The following is a 16794-nucleotide window of genomic DNA, read 5'->3' on the forward strand; positions in this document are numbered from 1 at the left end:
AATCTTGGCTCTCCCAGCTGACAGATGAGTCAATAGCATACCACTGCGCCTGTCAACATGAAAAGGCAAAAAAATTTGATCAAGACAAGACTAACCCAGACATCTTTGACATCTTCTGCATCTTCCCCTGAAAAGGAACCTGGGGAGATAGATTTAACCAGTCTTCCTCAAAAAGAATTCAAAACAAAAGTCGTAACCATGCTGATGGACTTGCAGAGAAATATGCAAGAACTAAGGAGGGAGAATACAGAAATAAAACAATCTCTGGAAGGACTTCAAAACAGAATGGATGAGATGCAAGAGGCCATTAATGGACTAGAAAACAGAGAACAGGAATGCAGAGAAGCTGATGCAGAGAGAGATAAAGGGATCTCCAGGAATGAAAGAATTTTAAGAGAACTGTGTGACTAATCAAAACGGAACAATATCTGCATTATGGGAGTACCAGAAGTAGAAGAGAAAAAAGGGATAGAAAGTGTCTTTGAAGAAATAATTGCTGAAAACTTCCCCAAACTAGGGAAGGAAATGGCCTCTCAGACCACAGAGGTACACAGAACTCCCATGACAAGGGATCCAAGGAGGACAACACCAAGACACACAATAATTAAAATGGCAAAGATCAAAGACAAGGACAGAGTATTAAAGGCAGACAGAGAGAAAAGAAAGGTCACCTACAAAGGAAAACACATCAGGCTATCATCAGACTTCTCAACAGAAACCTTACAGGCCAGAAGAGAATGGCATGATATACTTAATGCAATGAAACAGAAGGACCTCGAACCAAGAATATTGTATTCAGCACGATTATCATTTAAATATGAAGGAGGGATTAAACAATTCCCAGACAAGCAAAAGTTGAGGGAATTTGCCTCCCACAAACCACCTCTACAGGGCATCTTACAGGGACTGCTCTAGATGGGAGCACTCCTAAAAAGAGCACAGAACAAAGCACCCAACATATGAAGAAGGGAGGAAGAAGAATAAGAAGGGAGAGAAGTAAAGAATCATCAGAACGTGTTTATAATAGTTCACTAAGTGAGTTAAGTTAGACAGTAAGATAGTAAAGAAGCTAACCTTGAACCTTTGGTAACCACAAACTTAAAGCCTGCAATGGCAACAAGTAACATACCTTTCAATAATCACCCTAAATGTAAATGGTCTGAATGCACCAATCAAAAGACACAGAGTAATAGAATGGATTAAAAAAGCAAGACCCAACCATATGCTGCTTACAAGAGACTCACCTCAAACCGAAAGACATGCACAGACTTAAAGTCAAGGGATGGAAAAAGATTTTTCATGCAAACAACAGACAGAAAAAAGCAGGTGTTGCAATACTAGTATCAGGCAAAATAGACTTCAAAATAAAAGTAACAAAAGATAAAGGACATTACATAATGATAAAGGGCTCAGTCCAACAAGAGGATATAACCATTATAAACATATATGCACCCAATACAGGAGCACAAATATATGTGAAACAAATACTAACAGAATTAAAGGAGAAAATAGAAAGCAATGCATTCATTTTAGGAGATTCCCACACACCACTCACTCGAAAGGACAGATCCACCGGACAGAAAATAAGTAAGGACACAGAGGCACTGAACAACACACCAGAACAGATGGACCTAATACACATCTATAGAACTCTACATCCAAAAGCAACAGGATACACATTCTTTTCAAGTGCACATGGAACATTCTCCAGAATAGACCACATACTAGGCCACAAAAAGAGCCTCAGTAAATTCAAAAAGATTGAAATCCTACCAACCAACTTTTCAGACCACAAAGGCACAAAACTAGAAATAAACTGTACAAAGAAAGCAAAAAGGCTCACGAACACATGGAGGCTTAACGACATGCTCCTAAATAATCAATGGATCAATGACCAAATTAAAATGGAGATTCAGCAATATATGGAAACAAACGACAACAACACAAAGCCCCAGCTACTGTGGGATACAGCAAAAGCAGTCTTAAGAGGAAAGTATATAGCAATCCAGGCATATCTAAAGAAGAACAATCCCAAAGGAATGGTCTAATGTCACAATTATCGAAATTGGAAAAAGAACAAATGGGGTCTAAGGTCAGCAGAAGGAGGGACATAACAAATATCAGAGAAGAAATAAATAAAATTGAGAAAAATAAAACAATAGCAAAAATCAATGAAACCAAGAGCTGGTTCTTCAAGAAAATAAACAAAATAGATAAGCCTCTAGCCAGACTTACTAAGAGGAAAAGAGTCAACACACATCAACAGAATCAGAAACGAGAAAGGAAAAATCACGATGGACCCCACAGAAATACAAAGAATTATTAGAGAGTACTATGAAAACTTGTATGCTGACAAGCAGGGAAAACTAGGAGAAATGGACAACTTCCTAGAAAAATATAACCTTCCAAGACTGACCCAGAAAGAAACAGAAAATCTAAACAGACCAATTACCAGAAACGAAATTGAAGCGGTAATCAAAAAACTACCAAAGAACAAAACCCCCGGGCCAGATGGATTTACCTCGGAATTTTATCAGACATACAGAGAAGACATAATACCCATTGTCCTTAAAGTTTTCCAAAATATAGAAGAGGAGGGAATACTCCCAAACTCATCTGTGAGGCCAACATCACCCTGATACCAAAACCAGGCAAAGACCCCACCAAATAAGAAAACTACAGACCAATATCCCTGATGAACGTAGATGCAAAAATACTCAACAAAATATTAGCAAACCGAACTCAAAAATACATCAAAAGGATCATATACCATGACCAAGTGGGATTCATCCCAGGGATGCAAGGATGGTACAACATTAGAAAATCCATCAACATCATCCACCACATCAACAAAAAGAAAGACAAAAACCACATGATCATCTCCATAGATGCTGAAAAAGCATTTGACAAAATTCAACATCCATTCATGATAAAAACTCTCAGGAAAATGGGAATAGAGGGCAAGTACCTCAACATACTAAAGGCCATATATGATAAACCCACAGCCAACATCATAGTGAACAGCAAGAAGCTGAAAGCCTTTTCTCTGTGATCGGGAACAAGACAGGGATGCCCACTCTCCCCACTGTTATTCAACATACTACTGGAGGTCCTAGCCACGCCAATTTGACAAAACAAAGAAATACAAGGAATCCAGATTGGCATAGAAGAAATTAAAGTGTCACTATTTGCAGATGACATTATATTGTACATAAAAAACCCTAAAAACTCCACTCTGAAACTACTAGAGCTAATATCAGAATTCAGCAAAGTTTCAGGATACAAAATTAACACACAGAAATCTGTGGCTTTCTTATACACTAACAATAAACTAATAGAAAGAGAAATCAGGAAAACAATTCCATTCACAATAGCATCAAAAAGAATAAAATACCTAGGAATAAACCTTACCAAAGAAGTGAAAGACCTACACCCTCAAAACTACAAGACACTCTTAAGAGAAATTAAAGAGGTCACTAACAAATGGAAACATCCCATGCTCCTGGCTAGGAAGAATTAATATCTTCAAAATGGCCATCCTGCCAAAGCAATATACAGATTCGATGCAATCCCTATCAGACTACCAACAGCATTCTTTAATAACTGGAACAAATAGTTCAAAAATTCATATGGAAACACCAAAGACCCTGAATAGCTAAAGCAATCATGAGAAGGAAGAATAAAGTGGGGGGATCTCACTCCCCAACTTCAAGCTCTACTACAAAGCCACAGTAGTCAAGACAATTTGGTACTGGCACAGGAACAGAGCCACAGACCAATGGAACAGAATAGAGACTCCAAACATTAACCCAAACATAAATGGTCAACTAATATTCGATAAAGGGGCCATGGACATACAATGGGGAAAGACAGTCTCTTTAACAGATGGTGCTGGCAAAACTGGACAGCTGCATGTAAGAGAATGAAACTGGATCACAGTCTAACCCCATACACAAAAGTAAATTAGAAATGGATCAAAGACTTGAATGTAAGTCATGAAACCATAAAACTCTTAGAAAAAAACATAGGCAAAAATCTCTTAGACATAAACATGAGTGACTTCTTCTAGAACATATCTCCCTGGGCAAGGAAAACAACAGCAAAAATGAACAAGTGGGACTACATTAAACTGAAAAACTTCTGTACAGCAAAGGACACCATCAATAGAACAAAAAGGTATCCTACAGTATGGGAGAAATATTCATAAATGACAGATCTGATAAAGGTTGACATCCAAAATATATAAAGAGCTCACACACCTCAACAAAGCAAGCAAATAATCCAATTAAAAAATGGGCAGAAGAGCTGAATAGACAGTTCTCTAAAGAAGAAATTCAGATGGCCAACAGACACATGAAAAGATGCTCCACATCGCTTGTCATCATAGAAATGCAAATTAAAACCACAATGAGATATCATCTCACACCAGTAAGGATGGCTACCATCCAAAAGACAGACAACAACAAATGTTGGCGGGATTGTGGAGAAAGGGGAACCTTCCTACACTGCTGGTGGGAATGTAAATTAGTTCAACCATTGTGGAAAGCAGTGTGGAGGTTCCTCAAAATGCTCAAAACAAAATACCATTTACCCCAGGAATGCACAACTCCAGTTTGAGAAAGACAGATGCACCCCTATGTTTATCGCTGCACTATTTACAATAGCCAAGATATGGAAGCAACCTAAATGTCCATTAGTAGATGTATGGATAAAGAAGATGTGGTACATATACACAATGGAATATTACTCAGCTATAAGAAAAAACAGATCCTACCATTTGCAACAACATGGATGGAGCTAGAGGGTATTATGCTCAGTGAAATAAGCCAGGTGGAGAAAGACAAATACCAAATGATTTCACTCATATGTGGAGTATAAGAACAAAAGAAAACTGAAGGAACAAAACAGCAGCAGAAGCACAGAACCCAAGAATGGATTAACAGTTACCAAAGGGAAAGGAACTGGGGATGATGGGTGGGAAGGGAAGGATAAGGGCGGGAAAAAAGAAAGGGGGCATTACGATTAACATGTATAGTGTGTGTGGCGGGGGGGCACGGGGAGGGCTGTGCAACACAGAGAAGACAAGTAGTGATTCTACAACATCATACTATGTTGATGGACAGTGACTGTGAACGGGTATGTGGGGGGGACTTGGTGAAGGGGAGAGCCTAGTAAACATAATGTCCTTCATGTAATTGTAGATTAATGATACCAAAATAAAACTAATAATAAAAAAAATTGCCAGTTTGGAAAGCATCAAGCTGTACTAGGGAAGATGGACTTTCTAGATTTGCTTAATGGGCTATACTTCTCTGGAGAGAGGTGCCCATTTCATGTACAGCACCAAGACCAGCCCTGCCATACTTGGAATTTGGTACTAAAATGTTCCTGGGGAGCTGAAGTGACAGCTGAGCTGGGTGTTGGAACACATGGGCTTTTATACAAGGGTTACTATGTAAAAACAGGACCATCGTGCCTCCATGATAAAACACACAAAAACCATAGGCTCATTGCATATCTATGTATCAGAGCTCCAGATTCCTCCAAAAACAAAAGCAGAATATAGAGTATATATGTTATTCCAGATAAAGAAAGAAATAACTAGAACTGAATCCTAGCTGTCAGTTATTACCAGTATGACCAGGAGTGAATTATCCCACCTCTCTGAATTGTGAGAATTAAACAGAATGATATATTCCCAGTCTTGGAGCAGTGCTTGGTACACAGTGATGGCATAATTGAAATTATTATTTTCTATAAAATTGTTTCCCAAACTGGTCAAGCCTTAATTCTGTGGTCATTCCAGTGAATTCTGTGGTCACCCTAAAGCAGTGGTTCTTGACTAGGGGCAATTTTGTTGCTGCAGGGGACATCTAGTAAAGTCTGTGGACATTTCTGTTGTCACAACTTTGGGGGTGGGTACTACTGGCATCTAGTAGGTAGAGATCAGAGATGCTTCTAGAATTTACAAAGCACAGAACAGCCCCCTCACCCCACAAAAAGAAGTATCTGGCTGTAATTGAGAAACTACAGTCTTATCAAATCGGTCCTTGTAACTTTCCCACAGGGGCCTAAAACTTGAGCGTTTCTTTGGTTCCAAATTTGCTTACCTCCCCTGGTTCCTACTAACTCAAGCAATTACACTTTGCATGGAACACCAGCAGTAAGCAGTAAACAATGTTTTGATTAATTGAATGCAATAGAAGGAATAGTTTGTCTCTCCCTACCCCCAACCTAGTTAACTTTTGCAAGGAATGTTTGGTAAACTGTTTGGTGCATCTGTAATTAGAACTCAGATTACAAGCTTTCAAGACTGAATTAAACTGGTCTCTCAGCACCAGTTTTTTACTAAGTATTTTTACTTAGTATTTAGTAAGTATTTAGAAGCAGGAGTAAATTTTATTAACTGAAAACCTCTTACACAAAAATTTAATCTCTAGTGCATGTCATCAATTTAGCTACAGGGTTAAACTGTTTTACTTTATTTGTTCCATTCAGAACCTGTAAGAAAGACACCTTGAGAAGAGAATTCCTGCATGAGAGATTGCTACAAAAGTGGCCTCTCATACTCTTGAAGGGGAAGATTCTGACTTAAGGGAAATGACAATTTTATGTACCATACCCGAGGTTAAAAAACTCGCCTGAATTCAAGTGAGAAGCCTATTTTCAGAGGGCAGAGAGAAGCTCCTAAGAACTAATGAGGCTAAATGGGCTATGGTCCATGCTTCTCAACCCTGGCTGAAAATAAGAATCACCTGGGGAAATTAAAAACAGATGCCAAGACCTCCAACCCTCACTATTTTAAGCAAAATCTCTGTGTTGAATGGACTTGGCAGGGCATTACAAAGCTCCCTATGTGATTTGTATAAACTGCCAAGGCTGATAATCCCCGATTAGGTGAAGAAAAAATGGCTATTATGAAAAAATTTGAGCTGTTTCTGAGAGCTCAATCAGGCTTTTAATTTGCAATATTAATAAATGTCTAGCTACACAGGGAACCAACAAATCTTACACAGCACCATTATTAACAATACTTTACATTTGTGTTTTTACTGTCCATTTTCATATATATTTAATATATTAAATATATTAAATATATATTTAATTCTCAAAGGTACCCTCAAAAGTACTCAAAAAAGCATAGTATTTGTTTGTTTTATAGGTTAAAAAAAAAAGTGAGCTCAGAAAGCTCATTTGACTTACCAAACTCGAGTTGGTTGTGTCCTTCTTTCTTTCCTCAATTCATTTTTTTCTTCAGGAGCATGTACTGAGAGTCGGCTGTGGGATGGAGGCTTGTGAATTAATTAGATTCCAGGCAGAAGAAGGCCCCTTGGCTACAGGAAGTTGCGGCAGGCAGGAATAGGCTTCCTGTGAAAAGTTTTCTCTCCTTAGGGCGCTGTGGCTGGGATCTTAGTTTTGAATTCATTGCAGCTGGGTTGCTCTGCTGATATGGGTTCCTTGTCCTCAGCACCTGTTCTCCTCTCTTCTCTCCATTCCAGGCATTTAATCTCTACTTTTAACACCAACTCTTCTCTGCTAGAAAATTTTTCCCCCTTGTGATACTGATTGTCCTAACACGCACGCTTCTGCTACCACCGTCAGCCACGTCAGTCCCAGCTTCTCATAGTGATTGGCTTAAAATGTGGTCCCGTGTTTCCCATGTGGCCAATCACAGATCTCCTATGTGATGTCACCCAAGGAAAAGGCGAGACACCTTGTGGATCGTGATCTGGGAGGTGCCTTCTCTTTTGCCCCTTAAAGAGAGAGCTGTTGGGCAGGAGACACTCAGGTCAGCTCGTGAGGAGGGGTGCTGGCAACAGAGGCGTGAGATGGAGAGAGTAGTTGCTCAGACCGTTCGGTGCTGATCCCTGGGTCCGTCAGTGCCTTGGATTTCCCAGTTACGTAAGGCAATCAATTCCTCTTACTGCCTCAAGGACTATGAGTTGTATTTGTCAGTTTTGTAATAGAAAAAATCTGATCATTATTTCACATGTCCTTAAGATTTGGGGCATTTGAATGTCCTTTTGATTAACGACTTTCAGCTCAAAGTGGGGCTCTTACACATCACTGAAAATCTTATATCCAATCACAGCTTTTGCCTTGGCTCCAAACGGCATTCCTCTAAGCATGATAGAGTGTGAAACATACTTGGTGCAGTGGTTCTCAAAGTGCAGTCCGGGACCAGCAGCATTGCAGGGGAACTGATTGGAAATGCAGTTCTCAAACCCTTCCCGGGACTTTACCGAATGAGCAACTCTAGGTGGACTCCAGCAATCTGTAGTTTCACAAGCCCTCCAGGTGATCCTGATGCATGCTAAAGGTTGAGAACTGCTACAGAGTCAAAACGTGCCCCATGCCTTATTTATGAGAAGCAGTGTCTTTGCCAATGGGTTTCAGCCTCGGGCAGGTTCACTACGGATTCAGTGTGACCAAAGAAATGATAGTAAAATGTTCTTGGGATGAAAGGGTTATACTCAACTTTATTTCCACGGTGGCAGGTCAGTCGTTAAAATCCTGTTCACTCAGAGCGAGTCTGCATGCAGCAAGCCGGTCTCTGTCTCTGGGCCTCTGTCCTCAGCGCTGTCACCACTCCAGCCTCTGCTCTGCTCTCCTGCAGCCTTGCAGCCCTGCCACTGTGACCCAGAGCACTGGGTGAAGCTCTTTATATAGAGTCAATAAGAACATATTGCCCACAGGTGTGCAGTGAGCTAGCCACCCAGCGCCAGGTGAGAATCCTGACCACAGGAACTCTCATTTTATCCACAAGCAGTTAAAGTACATTTTGAGTGATAATGTTATGAAACGCTTCTCTCTCTCTCTCTCTCTCTCTCTCTCTCTCTCTCTCTCTCTCTCTCCCACACACACACACACACACACACACACACATACACACACACAAATCTTACCTAAGCAATTTGCCAGACCTAGATAACCTGAAAGTGTCTTAACCTATTTCTGTTGATTAAAAACAAATAGTAAAAATAACAGTAGTGAAACTTCATTGAATGCTTATTAAATACCAGGGATCATACCACTTTCTGTATATGTATTACTTCCTTTTTGAACGTTTGCACTGTAGAACTTTCTGGCTTCAGTGTCTCCCGAAAATGAATTTTCAATACCCTGATAAACATCCTGGATTAGTAACTCAGAAATTTTTGATGGTGAAGAGAAGCTTTTGCAAGGAGGTTAGGGATGGAAAACCCTTACAAACAACTCCATGTTTGGCTGGTACCATGTAAGCATATCTAACCCAGGTGAAATGATGGTACAATTTATAAGCCATTTGTTTTCAATAGGATGACTTGAAGCTAATAAAAATAGCTCTGGTACTGTGAAGAGGGAATCATACGTTATTTATTTGGTAGTAGTTGTTGTTTTGAGCTCTTGAAAAAATATTAGAGAGATTTTTACTGTAGCAGTTTCAAATCCATACCAGCCAGCTGGGCATTTTAAGAATTACACAGGGGCTTGTGGAAAGTGTACTTTCCTGAGAGTCTGAGTCAGATTATCTGGAATGGAGTCCAGGAATCTGTGTTATATGGAAAGGCTTTTCATTTAACACTGGATACCTCTCTACATCAAGGCCAATGGTTTGCAAACTGTACACTAACTCTTTGGGGGTGTTGTCCTAGGGCTATAGGCAATCCATCAATGACTGATGCTTTTATCTCTTTGATAGTTTGGAATTTGGTATGCGACCTCATTTAAAGAAAGGGATGTATTAGAATTTTCTTTTTTCATCACTATTTTGGTTTATTCTCTTGTTTAGGTTTGAAGGAGGATTGGGATGGGAGCCCAAGCCTTCTGACTCCCATTACAGTGCTCTTTCTGCATGCATCAATGGGCCAACAAGGATCAAGGACCACTTTCTCAGAACTCTCCAGCTTTCCAGCTATGGGGCAAGTTTAGGGATATGCTGATTGGGTCACATCCTCTGTAGCTTCTAACTTGTGATAATATTTAAAATCTGACACTTTCTGACCTTGGTTTTTTTCACTCAGAAATCCCCTGAGAGGTTACATCGTGTCTGTATGTGTTCCCCGATGTCCTTTGAGTGACAGCTAGAGGGAGAATGGTTAAAGTTGCGGTAGGCTTAGGGTTCAGGGCAGAGAAAGTTGCACTTTTTCTCCCTCTTTCAGGGGGTCTCCTCTTGGATCTGGTTGTGCATCTTTTTAGGAGATGTACAAAGACACAGGATTTAAGATTCATGTTCTGGAAGTAAAAATAAAGAAACCCCAATTTATAAAACTCCAGGAGGGTGCTTCTAATGTCCCCTTTGTACATATGAGGCAAGCAACAGGAAAAAAAAAGTGTTATGGTCTCTCTTACTAACGGGATACCTTCTGTCGGCAGCTTCATGCGTCATCACGTGATCCACAAAAGGACGGATTTTGCTCAACAGATGATCCCTGGGCAATATGATACTTCTTACAGACTATTGCCAGTTTTCTTTTCTTTTTAGTGAAAAGAGAAGATATGTTAACCTGAAGTAAAGGATTAGGAAGTTCTTTTACCAAAGGGATGTTCAACTACTTGCCTCAAACAGTACCAGGTCAGGGTGTTAGGAGCAGCGCCTCTTATTTAGGTAATATGTCTCATGACATCCAAAGAAGGCAGTGATTAGGATTCTTCAGAGAAAACAGAGCCAACAGAATATGTATAGAAAGCAAGAGATTTATTATAAAGAATCAGCTTAAGTGATCGTGGAGGTGGGCGAGTCTTAAGATCTGCAGGGTGAGTCAGCAAGCTAGAGGCTATGGTGAGTCAATGGTACACGCAGCTAGGCAGAAAATGATCAGACCTTCATATGTGGGCAGACTGAAAGGTTAAGTGAAATTGTAGACAGTGCTCTAAATTATACTCTGTTCTCCAATCCCCAGTGTTTGGGATTAATTATTTCATTATTCACTATTTAATTATTCACAATAGTATTTAAGCTATTTTCTTTGTACTTTGATGATTAGCATTCATAAATTGGGCCTTAAATAGTATGATACAACTTTCCAAAGAACTGGATGGAATCCAAAGAAATCATTTTTGTTTGTAAATTGTCCCAGAGAAAAGAGATACGATAGGCTGGGAGCAGGGAGCGGGGAGGAGACTTATTTCTCTCATGGACCAGTAATTCAATTTTACTTAGATCTGTACTATATTGTTCCTTTTAATGGCCTTCCAGCCCGACCTCTCAGTACAGAGCTCAGTATATAGTTGGGGTGCCTGTGTCTGACCAAATTCTCTGATTATTTCTGGCCTAGATTATTTCAAAACACCTTGATACTTTTTCACCTTTTCCATAAATCCTTATGCCTCCAGACTCTGAATGTGGTGTAAGCATCAATCCCGAAATAAGAAAGTAGATTCTGACAGAGCTATATAATCAAAAGTAATTTTTCTTTTGCAACCATTCCACAAAGAAAAATAGAACATTTGAAGTTTTTCAGCTACTTCCATTGTCTTACATCAGTATTCTTTTTTGAGAGTTGTCATATAAAGCCAGGGCAAAACTGAAATAATAATATCCTGTATCTTTTTATTTTTCAGTTTTGTAGTTTTCCCCTAACTTACTGCCTGTCACTTTTCAATATTCCCACCATCCTTTTATATTGCCTGCTGGGCCAATCTTTTCTCAAATCAAACAGTTGAATTTTCTCATTATGTTTCAAGTGTCTTAAAGATGCTCCTGTATTTCCAGAGCCCCTTGCAGCTAGGCAACAGACCCATGAGCTCCAGCCCACATGGGGAGAAAGAGTGTGTAGCTAGGGGACCTTGGTAAGGGAATCGAAGGCTTGAGGGCTAGAATCTCCCATTTGCTGACTTTGACTTTGGAGACAGGTGAGCTCAAGGTGAAGATAAAGACTGATGACAACAGAGCTGTCCGGAGTTTTTTAGAAAACATGGTGCAAATTTGTCTTCTAGTGAAAACAAATGAAAAATAGAAACATACATTTTAAAGAATAAGCCTTTGGAGAAGTCTTTTCTCACTCCAACCCCAAATCAGAGCACAGCAAGTTCTAAGTTCCAAGGTAAGGATGCAACTGTGATGCTTTTTAAAGTTGGCAGGGAGAGGTGACAAGCCAGAACAACACTGTAGTTGGGGATATGCCTGTGGATGCCACTGTTACTGTGAAGTTAAGGGGGAAGCACTAGACATGGATTATGCATGGAGAGTTCAGAGGGTCATGAGGGAAGATTCCATGAAGCAAGTGGGATTTGCCTTATGGCTTAGACCATGTATTATGTACAGTGCTGCCAAAATTTCTTGACTTGGGAATGACATGGCTGTAGGCATAGATGCAAACTGTCGGCCTGACACTTGTGATAGCTGATAACATTTTCCTGTGTCTCACCATCCAAAACATACAGAAAAGTAAGACAAAAAGCCAATTTGTATGCATACGTAATATCTGTCAGGCACACTGGCAAGGGCTTTGCATACATTATCTCACAGCATCTGCCCAGCAATACAGCCAGCTCTATTACCACTTCACACATGAGGAGATGCAGTTGAACAACATGAAGTACATTGTCCATTCAGCTAAGGAGTGTGGAAAAAGGAGTATGACTCCAGCAGAACCAGCTACATAATTTCAAAGATCCTTTATTTAAAAATATTATCATTATTTAAAAAACAGCTTTATTAACATAATTGATATTTAAAAATTACACATCTTTAAAGTATACAATATGATGTTTGGACATACATGTACACCTATGAAACTATCACCATGGTCAAGTTTCCTTGTGTCTATTTTGTGTGTGTGTGTGTGTGTGTTAAGAGCACTTCACATGAGGTCTACCCTTTTGAAAAATTTTTAACTGCCTAGTGCAGCACGTTAACTATAGACACTAATGTTGTAAGGCAGATCTCTACAACTTACTCATCTTGTGTAACTGAAATTCTATACCCATTGAACAAACACTTTCTATTTTCCCCTCCTCCCAGCCTCTGATGACCACCATCTATTCTTTTGTCTATGAGTTTGCCTATTTTAGATACCTTGTAAGTGGAATCATGCAATATTTGTCCTTCTGTGACTGGTTTATTTCACTTTAATATAATGTCTTCTGGGTTCATCCACCTTGTCACAAACAGCCATATTTTATTAAGGCTGAATGATATTCTGTTGTATGAATATACCACATCCTCTTTATCCATTCATCTGTCAAAGAATTGTTTCTATATTTTGGCTACTGTGAATAATGGTGCAATGAACACAAGAATGCAGATACCTTTTGAAGTATGGATTTCAATTATTTTGGATATATAACCAGAAGTGGAATTGCTGAAAAATATAGTAGTTCTATTTTTTTTGAGGGATCTCTGTACTATTTTGCATAGCAGCTGCATTATTTTACTTTCTCATCAACATTGTACAAGGGTTCTAATTTCTCCACATCTTCATCTACACATTTTTGTTTTCATAATAGTTAATCCTAACTGATGAGATGGTTTCTCATTGTGGTTTTAAGTTGCATTTCTCTTACAATTAGTGGTGTTGAGCACCTTTTCATATACCAGTTGGCCATTTTTGTGTCTTCTTTGGAGAAATGTCTATTCAAGTCCTTTGCCCATTTTAATCGAGTTATTTGTAGTTGTAGGAATTTCTTAGATTTTTGAATATCAGCCTCTTATCAGATACATGGTTTGCAAATATTTTCTCCCAGTCTGTAGGTTGTCTTTTCATTTTGATTGTTTCTTTTGCTGTGCAGAAGTCTTTTAGTTTGATGTAGTCCCATTTGTTTATTTTTGCTTTTGTTGCCTGTGTTTTTGGTGTCACATACAAAAAAAATTATTGATTAGACTAATGTTAAACTCTCTCCTTAGGCTTTCGTTAAGGAGCTTTACAATTTCAGGTCTAACATTTAAGTCATTAATCCATTTTGAATTTAATTTTGTCTGTGATGTATAATAGGGTTCTAATTTAATTATTTTACATATGGTTATTCAGTTTTCCCAATACCTTTTACTGAAGAGACTATTACTTTCCCATTGTGTATTCTTGGCAGCCTTGCGGAAGATCAATTGACCATATAGGTGTGGATTTATTTTTGGGGTCTCTGTCCACTGGTCTATCTGCCTGTCTTTACACCAATGCCATCCTGTTTTGATTACTGTAGCTTTTTAAGATGTTTTCAAGTCAAGAAGTGTGATAGCTCCAGTTCTGCATTTGTTTCTCAAGATTACTTTGTTAATTTAGGCTCTTACAGTTCCATATGAATTTTAGCATTGTTTTTATAATCCAGTGAATAATGTCATTGGGATTTTAATTGGGATAGTATTGGATCTTTAGGTTGCTTTGGGTAGCATGAATATTTTAATAATATTAATTTTTCCACTTCATGAACATGGACATCTCATTTATTTGTGTTTTCTTTAATTTATTTCATAAGTGTTTTACAATTTTAAGTATAGAGATCTTTCATCTCCTTGTTTAGATTTATTCCTAATTACTTTCTTCTTTTGGATGCTATTACAAATGGAATTGTTTTGACAATTTCCTTTCTGAAATATTTGCTTTTAGTGTACAGACATGACACTGATTTTTATATGTTGATTTTTTATCATGCAACTTTATGGAATTAGTTTTAGTTCTACTAGTTCTTCTGTGGAGACGTTAGGGTTTTCTTTTCTGTTAAATTTTATTTTTGTATCATTAATCTACAATTACATGAAGGACATTATGTTTACTAGGCTCCCCCCTTCACCAAGTCCCCCCCACATCCCTGTTCACAGTCACTGTCCATCAACATAGTATGATGCTGTAAAATCACTACTTGCCTTCTCTATGTTGCACAGCCCTCCCTGTGCCCCCCCACACACTATACATGCTAATTGTAGTGCCCCCTTTCTTGTTTTCCCACCCTTATCCCTCCCTTCCCACCCATCCGCCCCAGTCCCTTTCCCTTTGGTAACTATTAGTCCATTCTTGGGTTCTGTGATTCTGCTGCTGTTTTGTTCCTTCAGTTTTCTTTTGTTCTTATACCCCACATATGAGTGAAATCATTTGGTACTTGTCTTTCTCTGCCTGGCTTATTTCCCTGAGCATAATACGCTCTAGCTCCATCCATGTTGTTGCGAATAGTAGGATTTGTTTTTTTTCTTATGGCTGAGTAATATTCCATTGTGTATATGCACCATATCTTCTTTATCCACTCATCTACTGATGGACATTTAGGTTGCTTCCATATCTTGGCTATTGTAAATAGTGCAGCGATAAACATAGGGGTGCATCTGTCTTTTTCAAACTGGAGTGCTGCATTCTTGGGGTAAATTCCTAGAAGTGGAATTCCTGGGTCAAATGGTATTTCTATTGTGAGCATTTTGAGGAACCTCCATACTGCTTTCCACAATGGTTGAACTAATTTACATTCCCACCAGCAGTGTAGGAGGGTTCCCCTTTCTCCACAAACTCACCAACATTTGTTGTTGTTTGTCTTTTGGGTGGCACCCATCCTTACTGGTGTGAGATGATATCTCATTGTGGTTTTAATTTGCATTTCTATGATGACAAGTGATGTGGAGCATCTTTTCATGTGTCTGTTGGCCATCTGAATTTTTTCTTTACAGAACTGTCTATTCAGCTCCTCTTCCCATTTTTTAATTGGATTATTTGCTTTTTGTTTGTTGAGGTGTGTGAGCTCTTTATATATTTTGGATGTCAACCATTTATCGGATCTGTCATTTATGAATATATTCTCCCATACTGTAGGATACCTTTTTGTTCTATTGATGGTGTCCTTTGCTGTACAGAAGCTTTTCAGCTTGATATAGTCCCATTTGTTCATTTTTCCTTTTGTTTCCCTTGCCCGGGAAGATATGTTCAAGAAGAGGTCACTCACGCTTATGTCTAAGAATTTTTGCCTATGTTTTTTTCTAAGAGTTTTATGGTTCCATGACTTACATTCAGGTGTTTGATCCATTTCTAATTTACTTTTGTGTATGGGGTTAGACAGTGATCCAGTTTCATTCTCTTACATGTAGCTGTCCAGTTTTGACAGCACCATCTGTTGAAGAGACTGTCATTTCCCAATTGTATGTCCATGGCCCCTTTATCAAATATTAATTGACCATATATGTTTGGGTTAATATCTGGTGTCTCTATTCTGTTCCATTGTTCTATGGCTCTGTTCCTGTGCGAGTACCAAATTGTCTTGATTACTGTGGCTTTGTAGTTGGGCTTGAAGTTGGGGAGTGAGATCCCCCCTACTTTATTCTTCCTTCTGAGGATTGCTTTAGCTATTCAGGGTCTTTGGTGTTTTCATATGAATTTTTGAACTATTTGTTCCAGTTCATTGAAGAATGCTGTTGGTAGTTTGATAGGGATTACATCGAATCTGTATATTGCTTTGGGCAGGATGGCCATTTTGACGATATTAATTCTTCCTAGCCAGGAGCATGGGATGAGTTTCCATTTGTTAGTGGCCTCTTTAATCTCTCTTAAGAGTATCTTATAGTTTTCAGAGTATAGGTTTTTCACTTCCTTGGTTAGGTTTATTCCTAGGTATTTTATTCTTTTTGATGCTATTGTGAATGGAATTGTCTTCCTGATTTCTCTTTCTATTAGTTTATTGTTAGTGTATAAGAAAGCCACTGATTTCTGTGTGTTAATTTTATATTCTGGAACTTTGCTGAATTCCGATATTAGCTCTAGTGGTTTCGGGTGGAGTCTTAGGGTTTTTTATGTACAATATAATGTCATCTGCAAATAGTGACACTTTAACTTCATCTTTACCAATCTGGATTCCTTGTATTTCTTTGTTTTGTCTAATTGCCATGGCTAGGTCCTCCAG

The 16794-nt window shown here is 38.8% G+C and overlaps 1 long non-coding RNA gene across 1 annotated transcript in view; it reads right to left on the bottom strand.

The window, feature by feature from the left end:
* The window catches only part of LOC140848322 (uncharacterized), a 92304-nt gene extending 84743 nt beyond the window's left edge, over positions 1-7561 (bottom strand). Inside the window, exon 1 of the long non-coding RNA XR_012128983.1 lies at positions 7204-7561. This is a non-coding gene — a long non-coding RNA (uncharacterized lncRNA). The remainder of the gene's footprint in view (positions 1-7203) is intronic.
* Positions 7562-16794: the final 9233 nt, after the last annotated feature.

The sequence above is a fragment of the Manis javanica genome, chromosome 3, assembly GCF_040802235.1.
Source record: "Manis javanica isolate MJ-LG chromosome 3, MJ_LKY, whole genome shotgun sequence".
Taxonomy (NCBI): Eukaryota; Metazoa; Chordata; class Mammalia; order Pholidota; family Manidae; genus Manis; species Manis javanica.